Consider the following 18,998-nt stretch of genomic DNA (forward strand, 5'->3'; position numbering starts at 1 on the left):
AGGAGAGAGGCGACCGCGCACGAACACACACGAGCGGGAGACCGGATACGTGTACGCGCCACTTCCGAGACCGGTAGCGACGTGTGCGCGTATACCACGGTGGTTAATTTCCAGTCAAATTTCATTACTTGACTGCGGCGCGGCTAGATGGTCCATACCAGCCTCCCCCCTCCCTCACTCTCCCTCTATCACTGTGTGTGCGCCTGTTGTCTCTTTCTGTCCTAGCTGGTGTACGAGGTGGTTCGGTTCGTTTGGGAGGAGTCCATTTCTCTGTCTCTCTCCGATTTGTGCCCGCTACTCTCCCCGCCCCCCCACCATGGTCGGTGTACACGTCCTCGCACCACCACGCCGACATCCCTCGTGGTCATACACGGGGAACCCGGAACATTATTGTTACACAGTTGTCCATTGTCAGCGGCGTAAAATGGAGACGCGAGGCAGGGATATTATTAATGATCGTCGTTCGCGCCCGAAACCTCAACCGGGCTTGGCCCCTGTGATTCCTATGCTTCTCCTGTCCTTTTGTTTCTCGCGCGCTTCCTTCGTCGGTTGTTTTCTTTTCTTCCCGTTCTTTGTTCGGTTTGGAGTTGTTCCGTTTCTTTTTTTCTTTTTGCTTGGTTCGTTGATGAATGGCGGGGTAATGAGATCGGGCGGAGTGGTAGCTTGGAATGTTGCTGCAGAGGTGAATTAAGCGACCTTGAGGGTGAATTGTTTCTGGACAGAGTATAGGTAGAAGAATTCTTCCCTTTTGTTGGAGAAGCGACGATGCGTTGAAGGAGGTTTCGAAGGAGGGCACAGCGGTTGTATGGTACGATACTGGGTGTCGAACGGCAATTACTTTATTCGCCAATAAAATAAAAAGCCAAAAACTATAAGACGCACATATTTATTGGATTATGGGAGTTATTGGTTGTTAAATAATTAATAATCCTTATTTTAAACTATACACTTTTATTAGGCACAAGGAAGGTTCGCTTTTCCACTTGATGGTAAGAGCACTGTCTACAGACTGAGAATATTGTCTACGACCCCGTTTGGGACCGAAGGGCCTTTTGTCACGTATCATAAACATTTAGATCTTTACTAAACAGAGGTGGTATGGCTAAACGGATTTCTCCGAACGTATACAAAAGTAATATACAGTGGAGGGCAAAAGTATTCATACACCCTATAAACGACTTGAGTTCTTTTGAGAAGTTAGAAAGATTAGTTTACTAGATGACGTGTCAAAAATTTTTTGAAAAAACTGCAATTAATCGGAATAGCGAAGGTCGTTTTTACAATTTTTTTATCTGAGCTCGTAATGAAAATTTAAAAAATACGTTTTGTAGATCTATGTCAATTATACACACGCTGAAAATTTCATCGAAATCGGTTAATGTTGCTATGAGCTACAAACGGTTAAAGATCGTGAAAATCGCACTATTTCACGACTTTCAGCCTAGAACTGTAATAAATCTGCAGATTCTTAAATCTTTCGATGCCTGTCGCTAGTTTCTCCATCCACCGATTTCGATGAAATTTTCAGTTGCAGTTTTTTCAAAAATTTTTTTACACGTCATCTAGTAAACTAATCTTTCTAACTTCTCAAAAAAAAACTCAAGTCGTTTGGCCCAATTTTAAAAAAGTTATTCCATTTTATAGGGTGTATGAATACTTTTGTCCTCCACTGTATACTTCCTAGTAAGGCGTTAGATTAATTTTTGTTATATCTAACTGACTGATAAATCTAACGATATTAAATAAATATATTATTATTCAACTAGTTTATTTATTTCGCACCCACTGCCGATACCTTTCTGATAGGAATTTACGATAGTAGTGGTATATTATTGTATAGCTGAGGTTATCTATTAGATGGTTAGGTTAGGTTTTAGTAATGTCTAACGCAGAAGTTAATCCCGGGATGACTTTCAGTGTGTGATTCGAAGCAGCGATAAACTGGAATTTTCGGAACGAAGGAAGAACGATTGAATGTCGAATTAGGAGAGTTTTTATTAAGGGCTACCTGAAAAGAAAATCCCCCCTTTGTGTTCCAAAGGATTGTATTTGTTAGTCGTAAATGACGGTCGATGGGTCACTGTAATCGTCGTACCGCACCAACGACCACGCAATAAAAGTAATCGGCTACTTTACCTGAGTAATACGCCACGGTGGAAAAATTTTCCTGGAAAAACGTTTTAAGGGCACTAAAATTGACTTACAGCCTGTTTTCATGTCGCTAAAATATTCTTGGCTCCATTCAGTACCGATAAACGTGGATAAAATTTCCCGTCGTTCACTTTTCATTTTCATTTTTTCTCCTTTTTTTTTATTTTTCGCCTCGCGTGATGCAACTGTTTACGAGCTGCTGGCATAGTTAACCATTAGAGATAATAAAACGGCTTGTAAATTGTTCGAGTATTTCAGAATTTTCCGCTGGGATGGAGAAATTCAACGGAAACTGTAGTTCGATGAATAAAAGGAATCCATAAATTGAACAGCGAATGGCGTCTCGATCTGTTTGCTCCGCACTACTATCGCGGTACTTTAATACATTTTTCTTTTTTTTCTTTTTTTTTTTCATAGTCACACATTCGCTCGCACACGGATATTAGAACGTTCTTATCTACCTCCTCTCATTATCCCGGTGACATTAAAAAAAGGAAAGATTAGACCGATCAACAAAGCCTCCCCAGAGTTTTTCCTAATTGCAACACACACCGAAACGTTAAGGCAATTTCGCAAAGTGCGTCCGCTTAATTGTCAACCAGCTGGTGAATACTTAATCGCCCGAACGTTAACTGCAAGAATTATCGGACAATTATCTTTACACTATCTCCCGGCGAGATACCGAACGACGTGAATATTTTATGAATTTCAGGGAGGCGACAATTACAGGCGGCGTGTAACCGTGCAAGGTTAACTTTCCAGAAAATTGTCCATTTCCACGCTCGCTTCTATATACATACGCGCACACGTACGTGTGTCCACTGTTAATAGAAGCGATAACAAACATCAACAAACCGGTCGCGAACGCATTAAAAATTACATACGTTTTTCCATGCATGGAAAACAGGCGCGGAAAAATAAAAATAAAAACGTTCGCAAACAGAGAGACAGAGAGAAAAAAATCGAAGACAGGAAAGGTGAAGGCAAAAATTTCTCCAGGGACAATTACGCCATTATAAAACGCGGGTAGAGAGACTCGAATTACACATTGAAACCGGGCTGCAGCTAATTTGCAGTGTTTGTCGTTTGGAAAAAAGCCGCCTCGATTCACCGTGCGGGGATTTCGACGTAAGCTAATTTCGCATTTCGAAACGGAACGAAACGCCGAGGGCCTCGCAACATTTTTAATGGTCGTGGATGGACGGACGGGCAAGAGGGGGGCGGTGGCGGCGGAGAATGGTGTCCTGCCGCGTATAGAGAGGCCAGGGCAACGCTAATGACTTTTAAATATAGTTTTCCACCGGGTAGAAGTCCCGGACAAATTGCTCCTGTAAAACCGTTTCGAGTGGTGCTCGTTCGTTCGGTCAACTGGCGTTTCCGGTTTTTTCTTCCGTGCGATTTGTACACACGTTGCGCGGATTAAACCCGCGGTGGCGAACATGTGAACCGGGTCAGATGCGCGAAATTTCCAATTACCAGCACGTGGACGTTCGAACTGGCGTGTTAAAAGAGCGTGTGCGAGAGAAGGAAGGATAGAGAGGGAGAGTGAGAGGGAGAAGCTATCGAAATGGAAATGAAAGGAAAACATCGGGGATGGAGGAAAAAAAAAAAGATCGAGAGAAAGGGACAGAGAGTGAGTGAGAGAGAGAGAGAGAAGAACTCGCGAGTAATTGGCCGATCCATTTCGAAAAGCGTACGGCGTTTCCCCCTTTTGTCCGGCCATTCCTGATGGCAATTATTGTCTCCTGACGTTTCGATACGGTCGTGTACCGTTATTAACGTGCAGCCGGCTCCCACGACGGATGGAAGAAAAATATTAGAAACAAATGACGCGCGGCTGGTTATTCGCCTGGGTAGATTGAAATCATAAATTCATCACCGTTCGGCCGTGTCTTCGGGATCTTAATAAATATCCACCGTAACGAATGGCCGTGCCAGGCGATTTTCGTGTTCGCGGCGTTCCCTCTGTTGTTTATTAATGTGACGAATTTGTACGCGCTGCGAGAGACAGCTGTTTAAATTTATGTGCAAATTTTTATATTTCTCGATGCTTGGAAATTTTTAATGGGAAAGAACACGATGTTCCTTTTCTCTCTGTTCTTGTATCGAAGTCTCTCTCTCTCGAGAGAGGGATTTAAAAAACTTCGTACGGATATTGTTTCGACTCTTGTATTTGAACGTAGTGCAGGGTGACTGAAAGACTGAATGACATAAAACAAAAATAACTTTTGCAAGCACATGTTTTTTAAAATTTTCATTATTTTATTTGGAAATATGATTAATGGATTTTTTTCAGTAATATGTGTGAAAAACAACATCCCTCAAATGACCACCATTTTCCTGCTCACAAATACAGGCTCTTTCCACAGCATTTTCCATGACCGTACGCAAGGTTTCAGGCCCTAAACGTCGGATTTCGGCTCGAATGTTCTCCTTAAGTTCTTCAATTGTCCGAGGTTTATTTACGTAAACCCCTTCTTTCAAGTAGCCCCCCAGAAAGAAGTCTGGTGCCGTCAAATTAGGTGAACGCGGAGGCTAAACAAATTCAGCATTTTTTCTCTGAGTTTGAATAATTGATCTTTGATGGACATCATACGTGGCCATTTTAATCTCCAAGGGATGCTCCATAACCTACAAAAAGAGAACAAGCTATGACTTTTTCAGTGGCCACCCTGTATAACCATTTCCAATTCTCTGAACCGCGGACCACGCATCCGGAGATACTTGTAATTGGCGCTCAAACTGATTGGACCAAGTATTTGTTACACTGCGATCCAATTAAATCCAACTATCGAATATAAACAAAATATCATTTGTTTATTTCATTCGGTATCTTTTTTATATATTCTCTTTTCGACCCTTTCGCGACAAACGGAACGTCCCACTCGAATAAAAATAAACGACGAATTCCTCGAAGAAACTGATTCGATCGCGAAAGGGTTAAATCACAGTGCATTTTGAGAAACCACCGAAAATTCGTGGTACAAACTGACGGTAAAATTCCCGAGTACACCGTACTATTATCCTTCGCGGCCAGTGTTACCTTGTAGACCAAAGGTTAGGCTAGTTACCGCAAGTACGACAACAAAGATAGCAGAGGTAACCGCGTGACGATGACCGGGGACGGTGTAACAAAAGCGAGCACAGTAACTGGCCGCGAAATGCCGGTTGTCCGGTAATAATTTAACTGCTAGTCGAATTAGAAGCGGGATAACAACGGTTTCCGGACGAGCCAGTCCACAAATACGGTATAGAGTGGAGTGCGCGTGTACACGGCCGCGCCGTTCCGATCTTTCGGCCGCGTTCCGGTGGCCGTTTGTGTTCGTTCATTACGACTGTAATCGATCGGGCGCGACCGCTGCGGCGGGCCCGCGATTCCGTTTAATAAATGTCAGTTTCATTTTAAAGGCCATTCCGTAAGTGAGCCGGCAGTAATTATCGATAATGCACGGCAATAATATTTCCTTTCGTACGAAACCGTTTCACCCGATAAGCACGCGCACGCTCGCACGTAGTTTTCAGGTGTTTGTGTTCACGGGACGGTTCCGTATTTTCAACGTCGCCGTTATTCACCAGAATTTCCCGGGTCATTTTCAACCGGCGATTTTCGGCGGAAAATCGCGCGTATAAACGGTGGATATTGTTCACGGTGGCGAGAAGTCGGCGGTTTTTTCTTTTCTCCTCTCCTTTTTCTCGTTGGAAGAGAAAGCTGCAGGGAAAAGGAGGTTATGCGTGTAATTGTACAGGTGTGGGATCTTATTTGGAATAGTGGACACGGGGAATTTTTATAGGACAGGATACTGAATAAACGAGAAACACTTGTTCACCTTTGTAGCGATAACAAGTTTATGCTCTTTTCCTTGTTGTTCTTGGAAATGCTGCAATTATTGCTCCCTTGCTGTGCAAATCTGTTGTCATTCTTTTCTCTTCTTCCGACGAGATAATTTCATCCTTTACAACGCCATGTGACTTGGAAATTGTGGATTTGGTTTTAATAATATGTTGTGAGCGATGGCGTGAATGTCGTCTGTTTGTTTTGAATTTGTGTGATACTCGAATCGACTCGAGATTGGGGAAACGGTCAGTGTCCTAGAGAGAAGCAGCGAGGAAACAATAGAACCGCGTTGTTAATGGAAACAAACAGAGCGAGAGCGTATAAGAAAGAAAGAATAAGAGAGCATGGTTCAGGTTATTAATATTCCTTTTTATATATCGTTGTCGTTATTGTGCAATTGTTATTATCAAATACATTCGTATTAAACCTTCCACCACGTGTTATTCACCCACAGAAATTACTATTTATTTATATTTTTATTGTTATACTGTTACACTATTACCAGCTAATTTTTGTATAATTATCACAATTTTTAGAATTTTGTGTATTTATTCTTGCTTCTTTCGTCAAAATGTGAAAAAGAACGAACCAAAATTTTTCTGAAAAATCAGGTTACAGAGGATTGACGAAAGTCGACCGGAGTAGGTGAAATATTTATACCGAAAAAATTTCACATTTAAAAGATTTGCAAGAATTTCACATTTTACAACCATCGCGTGTAAAATTCCTCTCGAAGAATTTGCAGAGATAGAGAGAGAGAGTGCCGATGAAATTTCTCGTTCCGTAATAATCCTCGCGTCGGAGTGTTCAAAGATTGTTCGTTCTTCGTGATTGTTGGTAGCCACGGCATTCGAGCCAATCGAATTCCGGCAAGAAGCGAGAACCTTAATAAGTCAATAAGCTCCTTCTACGGGGAATGATCACGCAAATAGGCGGGGATGGTGGCATTGACTGACGTCACGAAGTTAATTGATTCGAAACACGACCATAGTCTGCGCCTTCCTATCAAAGGAGGGCCTTCTCTCCCGTACAATAGGGGGAGATAAATCATTCCTCGGAACGACGAGAATAATTGGAGCGTGCGACGATAATGGAATTCGAAAAGAATTCGTTATAACGCCTGAGCCACCCCGAAATCCCTTTCTTCTTCCTCCTCTTCTTCTTCTTTCTTCTTCCATTTCCTCCACCCCTCGATTTGCCGCTCTTCTCCGCCAACGACAAATCCTTACCCTCTTCCTTCTGACACTTGCACCCCAGTTCGATCTCTTTTCCTCCGAATGAATCTGTCCTTTTGAACCCCTGGATCGGCACCAAAACCTGTTACACCTATACACACTCTTCCAAACATTTTCGCGAAATGAGAAACGAGCGTTTAAAGGGCACGGACGGGGGAAGTGTACACGTGAAAAATGAATCTGTAAAAATGTGTATTTTAATGCCGCTTTGAATTGGATGATGCAGAAAGTGAAGCGACGCGTTAGGGGCTATGAATGATTTATACGTGATAGAATTGGCGAGTCGAGAGTTTTGTGAACAGGTATGGAGAATTTATGGGGGACAGAGGGATTTCGTGCAGTTTAATGTTGTTTGACACACGAAAATCAGCGCGAGACATCCTGTCACGGGAGAAATTAATACTGCAACGGGAACAGAAAAACACATTCGGACGCAACGAAATTACAAAATGTAATAATGAAACAATTTATCTGGATCGAGTTCTTTTTCTTTTTTTTTCTTTTTGTACGTTTTCTTCACTTTCCGTGCTCGCTGTTATCGTTAACGAGTACTTAATACTCTACGCGATATCGAATGAATTTTTGCATACAGTAGGACCATCTGTAACACCGGAGATACGTTTCGCGTTATTATAATTAAATAAAAAGTTTCCTTTTTGTAACAGAAAATAATATGCGCTTTATTTTATCATAGAATAATAAAAACGTAAAACTTTCTTCGTTACACGTGCAGAATAACTTGAAGAGAAGGTAAAGGCAGGTAAATAAAAAATCTAGCCACTCTCAGAATCGCTTAAAATTAAGTTCCTTCGTCCGTTGAATTTTCTTCAGCTTCAGGATTTGCACGTTCTTTACTCTTTCTTCTACCGTATTTCACACAAACTCTCGATTCGTCGCGGCGATTTCACACGCGAGAGTCCCTCGGAGATGGAACGCGCGGGAAAGAATTCGTTTGCGCGATTAGCGGGCGTTATTATGACCCGAGAGAGTGGCACGGCTCCAGGTACAAACGTTCGAGCGGATCGCGAGAGATTCTAAGGTTCCTCTCTTCCTTCCATCTCCGCCTCTCGTGCCATTTTTCTCTCGACCCTGTTCGACTCTCCCTTTCCGTGAAACTCGTGCAACTCCTCTCGAATTAAGTGAAATCGGCCTGCAGCAGGAAGAATGGCCGTTTCGAGTTCTAAGCCGGTGGTGGTGCGGCTTGGCGTGGTAGCGGAGAAAAAGAGGAAACAAGGCGAGCGGAGAGGAAGAAAACAGTGGCAAGAAGAGGAAGGGCGAAGATGGAGGAGGTTGGAAGGAAGGTAACCTTTCGACGTTTCCGATCGACTTCATTCTTCTCTCCGCTCGTTCCGCGTCTCCTTACCAGCCCTCGAGCATTTTCTCACGCGAAAACGTTTTATCGTATACCCGGGGAAGGGAAAGGGGCATTGGCGAGAAGGTGTTCCCAGGAAAAGGTGGAGAAGGAAAAACACGCGAGGAGGAGCGTGTGCAGAAGGGAAAAGAATCGAGTTCGTACGGTTTGTTCGCTTCTTATTTACCCAGGGCGCACAGCTTGTTCCGATATTACCGGGCTTTCCACTTCATTTCCACTGTATCCACTGAGTTACACTTTCCGCGGCTAACCAGTTTAACGATTTTATACGAGTCGCTCGTTCTTGCTCTCTCTCTCTCTCTCTCCACACGCTTCGAAACACGGAAATCGCGACGAAGGAGCGCGGCGGCGTTCGATTCGATTCGAGTTACCGCGTAAACCTGCGGAATTGAAGTCTCGTGTTTTAAAAGGAAAGTTTAGATCGTGTCGAAAATTGATCGAACAACGCTTCTATTTTAGACAACGGTTTTCGAAGGAACGGCAAATTTCTCACTCGAAATGAGATCATTGTGCAATTAAATTTACACGCGTCAGCCCAGAAAGATGGAACAACACAAAAACGTAACAATCTACAAAATATCCCTCGAACCTTCAATCTCCACCGAAGAAGAAACGAATTCCTCTCGAATAGGCCTCGAATCTTCGAAATTCCTCCTCCTAACCTTAAATCTACTCTCTGAAACTCATACAGTGTCATTTCCTTGGCGAGGCCGTCACTCAGGATTCCCCGTAAAACGTTTGCCCTAAAAACCGTCCTTACAGACGTAAAAGCAATGGTCCAGTGGTCGTGCGTCGCGTGCAGGAACCCGTGGAATTCGAACAGCAAATCGCTGTTAGGGCCCCTTAGCCGATTCCCCTTTCTCGATCGTCACGAGAAGTCGAATTAATTAGAGAGTCGTGCCCGTCCTCCTTACATAATTCACGACGCGGCCGCCGTCCTGGTCTGGGCTTTTGCATAACCCTCTGCGCACCGCCGCCGCCGCCATTCTTACCCTTAGGGGTGTTCAACTCCGCGGCCAGACTGTTTTTCGCACGCACGGTATGTGTATGTCTGTGTGTATATATCGGCGTTTGGTAAAACGCACGCGATCACTTTTGCACGCGAGACTCGTGTCGTTGGTTTAGCAACGTCGAAGACCGTGTTACCACCGCGAGACCAACGCGGTCCTGGTTTCGGATTGAAACGTTCCGATTCGGGTCGGGTAAGCGCGGATTGGTGAATTAAGACGATGATGGAGAGACTGACCGATGGAAAGATCGACGATTTAACCGTGATTAAGGATATCGGTTCACTTCGGGACGGTGGTGGTGAAGAGAGATGATTGAGAGTCTCTCGTGTGATCTTTTCTCGATTGGTCGGTGTGTGCGTGTGGCTCGAGTTGATAACGGTGATAGTAGAGTAATGAGACGTACCGGAGATGGGATTGTGGAATTATGGAAAATGGTGTTATTACTGGCGTTCATCTGTGTAATCTTGGTATATTGGCGTTAGAATTCGACGGTGGAAGCCAGGGAGCTGTTCGATTCTGGGGTTTAAGCGATGTTGCTTGCGCTTGAATTTGGCGAACTCGGGGATTACGATAATTCGAGTTAAAAAGGGGATGTTAGAGAGGTTGAATTCCAGGTACCTTCGTGTTACGACGTTCGATTTTACCGTGTTCACGGATGGCACGTTCGAAGGATCGACGTTATCGTGCTTGAATTTGAAGATGTTGCCCTCGTAGCACCTGCTGTTAATGATTCTCATCGGTCATCGGAGGCGAGACTAATGTGCTCGCTGCCAGGAAGGATGATATCGACCTTAGGGTAATAGGATTAAAACCGGGTACTTGATAGTCATGGACCTTAATAGTCGAACTTGATACCTGGGGAACGAAGATCATGGGAGGTTAAAATGGAGATTTCGATGTAGTTGAATTTCAACGTCGCGAGAATGATGTACGATAAATTTTCGGATTTCAACGATACCAGCCTATTTAGACCTAGAATTTAACGAACATTTTCAATCCTTATTACCACATAAATATTAACCGTGTTTTCTCGTCAAATTTCCCTGTGAAACTTTAATAATTAAATACCACATCTTCATCCTTTTTTCATAAAATTTATTTGTATCGTACCGAAAATTACGATTTCACCGAAAGTAGCGATCTCGCCGATCTCGAAGAGAAAAGAAAGGAAGTAATTAACAATCATGCTAGTAACTCTCGAGCACTATTTCCCCAAGCTGAAACAGTAGTATCAAGAAATCCCCCTCTGCAACGTGCAATTATTACCGCCGATAATATTTTTCGCCTGCTCGGAACAGCGACAGTGTGACTTGAACGGTAATTCATCAAGCTGTAATTCACACGAGCAGCGCGTCTTAAATAATGCCGTGAAGGGATTGGAGGATTAATCTTAATTCCATCGCGATGGATCCGCCGGACGGAAGCACGAAACACCCTCCCATTCGTGCCACGTATACCAGGCCTTATTATCGAAGAACAAGCAACAACCCCCGCGGGATTTCTCCGATCGGCCTTCGACTTTCGCCCGGTCTGCAGTGTAATCAACGTCAACGGCGACGTTTCACTCGAAAGTGGCGGCACACAGCCGGACGGGCGAAATAATTATCGGTAATTTCTGCCAGATAAATCACCCTGTCGGTCAGCGATCCGAGATACCAGAGGCGCAGGGGCTTGGTAAACAGCTGCGCCAATTAAAAGGCGTCGCACGTCTTTACACAGGTAGGATATACACGTGTTCGTGCTATAATTTCGATTAAGCTCGAATTAACTCGCTGTAAGAACTTCGCGGTTTCTTCTGCACGAAAAAGGCGAACGCCGTTCTAACGAAAACCAAAGTATCGTAAATTGGGGGAGGACGGGCGGGCTTTTTGGGAAAAATTTAAAGGTTTATCTTTGTTTTAACCTTGCACACTGGATAGTTTGTATTGAAGTCTAATTTTTTTACTGTTTTAAGCTTTGAGAAATTCTGGAGTAATTGTCAAAGCCTCTACTATATTGTACAATTGTTCGTTAAGTCGAATGTTTCGAACCTTCTTCGAAAACAAAATTCGTTTCGAAGAAACACCGGAGTGAAATTTCGCTTGGGTCATCAAAGACCCAGATCGCCTAGGAAGAGTTAAATATCCTATTGTAGCTTTAGATTTTTTGTTGTTTCACAAGTACAAAGATTCGTAAAATTTTCGTCCTTCGTTTTTAACTTACCCTGCAACCAGGATCACATTAACCGTTTGCGGTCCAAATGGTCCAGTTAGTCCGCACTCTCGGGCAATACCACGTAGTTTCCCTTTGTTTCAACATTTCAGCGTAATATTAGTTATAAAATACTAATTTTCAGAATAATACTAATGCATAAAAGAATGGTTTATCATCTGAAGGCAAAAATTCTTACGCCGAGTCCGACTCGACGTAGGACTGCAAAGGGTTGACACATACAAAGTGAATCTTGAGAGGTCAAAGGTGATACGTTACCCTCTCGCTAACGTGACAAACCTATACCTAATACATTCCTTACCCAGATTTCCCTTAATAACTGAAACAGACGTATCCACGGACACGCGCACTTTCTAAGACAGGAAGCGAGCCTTCTGTTGCGTGTTGTAGCGCACGCCTGTGTCGTCTGGTACGCGGCCACGTATTGTCTGTCACCCCGCGTACCCGAGATAATCGATGAATGATTATCCAATCGCGGCTAATGCGGAAACTATCCGTTTAATTACGTTTAGTGCCTCGAACCAAGGCTTCGAGGTGGGCGTGCTGTTGTAGGCCCCTCGTGAACCTGTGTGAGACTATCTGACAATGAGTATACACTGCTGTATATTGTACTAGTTTCTCGTGAGCGCAACAGTAGAGTATCGGGGAGGGCAGGGTGTGCGTGCATCGGCAGGAGGATAAGAGAGATAGATAGAGAGAGAGGGAAGGAGAACACGATAGAGATTCAAGGGGGAGAAACTGTGCTGGCAAACAACGAGGAAGCTCGATGGGGCTCGACGTTGGCTTTGCACACGGCAGAGGAGAAACGAGGCGGACGACGAGGAACGCCATGCTAGGGAGGAAATAGAGACGGCCACGGACAAAAGGGGGGTGGCGGGTAGCTGGGTAGTTTTGGAAAGGGGGTTGGCTAGCTCGTAGCCGGGATTGAGCCGCGACCGCTTAACTGACGTAATCAAGTGTTCGACAGTGACGCTCAAATTGTCTGGCTGTCTTTTCGCTCATCGATTCAGACTTGTTATCACCGCCAGATATACCGGTGGGTTAATCTGCTGTTTTTTTGGGGGGTTTTTTTATGGTTGAATTCGCGTTATCTTAGATTGGTAGCCGTTGTTGGACAGAAGAAAGTTAGGGTTGATTGCGATTTTGCGTTCTCATGGGATAAACAGAAACCAACAGTTAGTGTAAATAAATATTGTGCAATAATGTAGAAATAAACGTACGAAATGAGCCTGAAATAATGGGAAACCAGTTTCGTAGGAATTGTGAGATTAGAAGAGTAATATTTAATGGGTATACTATAATAGTGAGTCAACATCCAATTCGATATGCACGGTGCATTTTCCTTTCCTCTTCGAAATTGGAAAAAAGAACGAGTTTCATAAAATATAGATAAATGCATAAGTAAGTTCCAAGTCACACGGAGCTAGCCTTCTATTCAGGTGCCCGGAGTTCATTCTCATGCGAAATTTCAGTTTCTCAGGCGCACGAAACGAGCATAAAATTGCGGCAACGTAATTGGAATTTAAGCTGTATCGTCATTTCAGTGAAAGAAAAGATAATGTATTACTCATTGATCGCGTGTTGCGTGCAATCAGCGGTCTGGTCGTGCGTGAAATCGGCGGGCTGCCTCTCGGGTTGATCCCGTGAGCAGAGGGCGGAAGAGGTTTTTGAATTTTAAGAGGGTCGGAACGGGTTGCTTTTGTTGCAATTCGCCCGGAGGCTGTATTTGCAGGCAAACGACGCGAAAGAACGATTGTCGAATGGATGAAAATGTTTATACGCGATTCGTTTGTTTTCGTGACTGTTGATTGAAGTTGGCTCGAGGCAGAAGCTTAAAAATTCCTGCTCTGCGAGATTCGCGACGGTTACGCTAGGCTACCTTCTTTCTTTTACCTCGTTCGTGACTTTTAAGCAACGAACGAAATTGAATTTATGTCGCTTTAATTAACCAGCTGAATTGACCATTTTGCCGGGGTATATAACGAGCAGTTTGAATTTATAAAACAGCTACATACGTGTTTCGCCTGACCAGTGCATGTGATTAACACCGCGGTTGATAAATCCAACGAAAGGTGTGTACAGTTAAAAGAAAAAAATAGGTAAACCGAGAGTCGTTTGCAAACAGTAGTACACAAATCACGTGTAAAGTGTTCTAAAATTCTAGAAGACTCTGCAGTCTATTTGAACAGAAACGTGCAGTGTAACTTTTCCTTTATTGATAAATTGATATCGTTCAAGAAAGATCTCCGTGACTTTTCAATTGGAAAGATTACAAGAGAATTATCGGAAGGTAATTTCAAGCACTTCGATCTGTCCTATTGAATGTACCTATTTTCGAAACGAAAAAAAAAAGAACGTGACGATCGTTGAAAGAAACAGGCTGTACGTGTCATAGACGTTCTACGAAAAAAATTCGAACTTGGAGTGATTTAATAATTTCTATGATAAATCGATTACGCGGAATTATCGCGGAGTATCTGTTCGTAAATCGATTACACGGAATAAACTCGAGCGGTTGTTTACACGGCAAACCGTCGTGAGATCAGATACGAGTGGAGACAAAAGTTGAGACTTCGATAAAACCCGGGTGACTCGCGCAACTGCTTCGCGAACGACATTAGATCTGCCTCGTTCCGCCAACTCTATGCACGTATGTATAGTACGCAACCGCTGACTGCTGAGAATTCCTGTAGAATTCGATCCCGTCGCTTCTACAACCGTAGACACAACGTTACATCGCACGTGAAACGTGTTAACAAAAGCCGCGGCGCAAAACAGAGTGTAAAAGGACTCCGTGGATAATGGCCTGGGCAGTTGTCTCTGCGATTCGGCAAACAAATCTCCGTCGGCTTTATTAACGAAGAAATGTAGCAATTAACGGGGGTTTCATTATCCGACAATTATCCGTATTTTCGTGACGTACTAATTGCATGCACCGACGGTAATAATAGCGACAATAACAATAATCGTTAACGACCATAATACCCTTCCCAATTATACAGGCAAAAATCTGTCGGACAGCGGCGCCGTAAGAAACCCATCAAAATGACCCACCTCTCGTTATGTTTGCGACATCAAAATGAATCAGTGACTAAGATCTTTCTCTTCTCTCTCCTTCCTTGGTTCAAATACGATCCAATCAAGCGAACATTTTTCCGTAATAATTTCCGTATGTTTATGAGGTAATTAAAACGAGATTGAAGGATTACGTCTATCTGGTCGATTCCGACGTGGAATCTGCAGAAAAATTGCAAACGAAGTAGTTTAAGAAGATTAAAGCATTTGAAATTTATTTTGAAATGATCTCAAATGGTCGCTGTGTCGATAAAATCTGTAATAGGGTAATTCCGGGAGAGATGGACCGGCGGGAGAGACGGACCAGGCAAGTATTTCCTACATTGTCCGCCATATGTGGAACGCGTCAGTATTCTTTTGTTTTACGGAAAGCGATCGAGCGTGGCTCTCGGTGTTTTTTCTTCCGTATCTGGCGGACAATGTAGGAAATACTTGCCTGGTCCGTCTCTCCCGAAGTTACCCTACATCTCTACTATGGATCTACTTCTCTACGTCAATGCTATAGCGCGTTTAGATTCAACTAGTTGCTCAAGGTCGCAAATTTCCTCCACCACGTGGTCTCTTGCCTTTTCTCTTCTTCCCATATTTCTTTCACTTTCGTACGGCCAGTTTCAAACCTCCAGAAAAATATAAAAAAAATAAATACCACGAGTAACCCACTCCGTAACGGAACCAGTCCGAAACTCGATCGAGATACCCAAAGAAGCGACAAAAAAGGCGGATAATTTATAGCACTGTTCGCGTTCGAAGAAACGATACCCAGCATCCGTGGTACGTAACGTCGGACGTCCACTGAAATGCCGTTAAAGAAAGAAAGAAAAAACAAAACGGTGCAAAAACAAATCTGGTTAATTTCACCTGCGATGCATCATCTGCGTGGATCCTGGCGCGGCTCGTTCGACCGCAAACGGCATTAATTTCGCGCACGACCGCAAAATGCTTTTACCCTCCCCTAAAATCGCCGATCCTTACGCAACCAGCCGGCTTATTCCGGTAATTCCACGCGATCGTATCGGAAGCGGCTCTTACGTTGGCGCGAAAGTCGATAGACGCGCAACAACGAATCGACAAGGTAATTAACGAGATTGCACGCGGAACAACCTCGTCGATCAAATGTACAAGCTCGCGTACATATATACACGTGTACACAGGGTGATCCGTTAGAAATGCGGGCATCTTTTGTTGAAAGTTGCCATTGTCGGAAAGTACGTTACCGAATGATAGCTGCTATTCCACTTGAAGAAAAAGTATCCTATTGACGTTTGATAACATTGAGAAAGTCTACCTGACGTTAATACGCTTCTCTGTGTACTATCGACGAAACAAAAGATACTAACACACACGTGTTATCACGATGAACGTTTTAAGAAGTTTTAAGTATTGTCGTATACCTCTCTCCTATCTTTCATTAGTTTTTAGTCATCCTGCCTCCTTTCCTTAACTGTAAACAAATCCGCATCATCCTAACGTTAGTCACCCCGAAACCTAGACCTCCACATCATCCTTTACTTTTACTCATCGCTCAACCTAGACCTCACCGCCTCTCCCTACATTCACCTCTGAGACCAACCCCTACTCTCGTACTTACCGAACCTATATCTAGAAACCTTTCCCGAAAACAGCAGATTTTTGTCTAGTGGTCTTCACGCACCGAACGTCACCGAACTGTCTAATAAAGTCGAATAGTACTACGCGCAGAATAGCTCCCTTATTTCGCCCCAGTTTCCGTCAGGCTCTCCTACCGCGTACCTATTGAATACAATAAACCAACGCAAGGAATCGCGAGCCGCGGAATACAACAGTATACAGCTGGAAAATATCACCTCTCGCTGTACTATCGTTCGAACAAAAGATACCGACACACGTTTTATCGTAATCCACGTTTCAAGTTTTAAATATAACGCAGAAAGAAGGAAACAATAGGTAAAGGAATCAAGGGAGAATCATCGTGGATCTGTAAAGAACATCTTTGAAAAGTAAAATTTTTTCTACCGCAAAGAATCGATTGCTATGAGCTCACAGCTCAAAATAGACTTAAGTTGCGCGTTTAGTCAACCCTTTACCTTACAACAACGAATCACGCTTACGCTGCAGACGATAATCAAGATGTGACGGCTCTCAGCTTCAAATTTAAATCTCACGACTACAAAACACCAATTGCACATTATTTCACAATACGCGATATTTCGTTATATTGTTAAATCAGCGAAAACAATCGACGGCTAACACCGGTAGTAATTAAAAAATCGTAAGGCACGGGGTTAATTAAGGGTGAGGTAGCTCGATTCTAATGGATCATCCGGTACACGTACATAGAATTCACGTGTTGTGGGTGGCCGATACGCGTCGGTGTGGGTGAGCGTGTACATAGGGAACGAACGAGCCGCGATCCGTTACGTGGACGTCGAGGGGCAGGGGTCGGGGGTGCGCGGATTAGCAGTTATTAATTAAGCTTAATTGTTTCTGTTGGGTCGACGCCGGCCGGGTTTACAAGGTGTACGCGTGTCTACCATCGCCGACAACGTGCCGAGGAACACGTGCGTCCGCGGACAGGCTGTCTGCCACGCCACGTGGACCGCTATTATAGTGTACGTGGCGGTTGTGTGTCCCGCGTTCCATGAGCGCGTATTCAGAAGGTGTATCGACGCCCACGCGCGCGCGCTCGTCCTGCACACAGAGGCGCGTGTGACACGAGGGTACGCTCGCGCGCACGTGTGAACGATTATTCGATGCTCTGGCGTCGGTCGACATGAGCTGAGACGTGTTCATTTTCGCATCGCGACCACGCTGTTTAATCGTTGCACGGCGAACGGAAGGATCGTTGCTCGATCCTGCGGTCGCCTTTTCCTTCGTTGGCTGCTGAGGGAGCCTTCGTGTAACTTAGGCGAAGGTTCTGGTTTAGACGGTTGAATTTTTTTTTTTTTTGGGGGGGGTATTTAAAATACCTGGTGGGAAAGGTTAAAGTTGGGTGCAGTGAAAATGTTTGGAGGATTGATATCTTTTGTTTGGGGCGGTAGGGATTTGTCGATCGAAGATTTAAGGCTTTCGCGGGTGGGAGCGTAATTATTATTATCGAGGCTTACACCTGCAAATCTGAATATAAACGTGGCGTTAAGCCTCGGTAATAATAATTACACTTAACACTAACCGTGCTTTAAGCTTTTCTTACCGTAGTCGGTTAAATAACCGGTTATGAAATAATCAATTCTTTCAGAAAGAATACAGGCGATTGTCAGTTTAATATAATAATTGAAAAAAAATTACATATTTTCATTTTTATTTTTAACAAAGACAGAAAAAAAACAGGTGCGTGGTACGGTCAGCGTTAAAACTTGTATTCTTCTGGAAGTCCGTTTCCGAAAAATGAGTCAGACACTTGAACAGTCTGCAACGTCTACTCGGGGCGAAGTAGCTTCCGAGGGACACGTTCGTCAGCGAATCGGCATGGCTGAATGGATAATACTTGTCTGACTGCAGTTTAGCATGTGTTCGCTATTTCGTCTTTATTATTAGAATATAAGAAGAACGACAGATACCGCTTATCTACGACAGATGTGTTTCAACGAATCTACTTGCATCCGGAGAGATACATCGAGTTTATTGGCTCTACGACGACACGTAGGAAGGAAGAGAAGTATATAAAGAGCTCCATTGTGGACAATACCGGCGTCGTAAATTGGCAGCTTATGCGGGCTCCGTTCGCGGAGATGGGTATGAGGGATTGGCTAAGTTTCGCGATAACAGGGAAATGATAAACGGCGAGTATGATTTCTTGGCACGAGCTTGAAGAGTGTTCGCCGTAGCCAATGTTGAGGCTGCGAAAATACGGATCAGGGTCAGAGTGCTCGTGACCCGTCGATAAAATAGTACGAGCTTCGGTAAAAAATTTTTCCGATCGATTCACATGTCAGACAGAAACGAGCGATCTATGTACGTACGGTATGTACGTACATCTGTACGATAAATTCGCAAAATCCTTACATAACCTACCGAAGAAATAATATTTTTCCCGCCTGATATCGAAACTGGTAATAAATCACGCAACTTCTGCAAAGCGCGCGAAACCGAGACCTTTATCGACGCTCGTTCAACGTGCGGGGGAGGAAACG

This window comes from Habropoda laboriosa, unplaced genomic scaffold, assembly GCF_001263275.1.
Source record: "Habropoda laboriosa isolate 0110345459 unplaced genomic scaffold, ASM126327v1 scaffold28, whole genome shotgun sequence".
In the NCBI taxonomy this organism is placed as follows: domain Eukaryota; kingdom Metazoa; phylum Arthropoda; class Insecta; order Hymenoptera; family Apidae; genus Habropoda; species Habropoda laboriosa.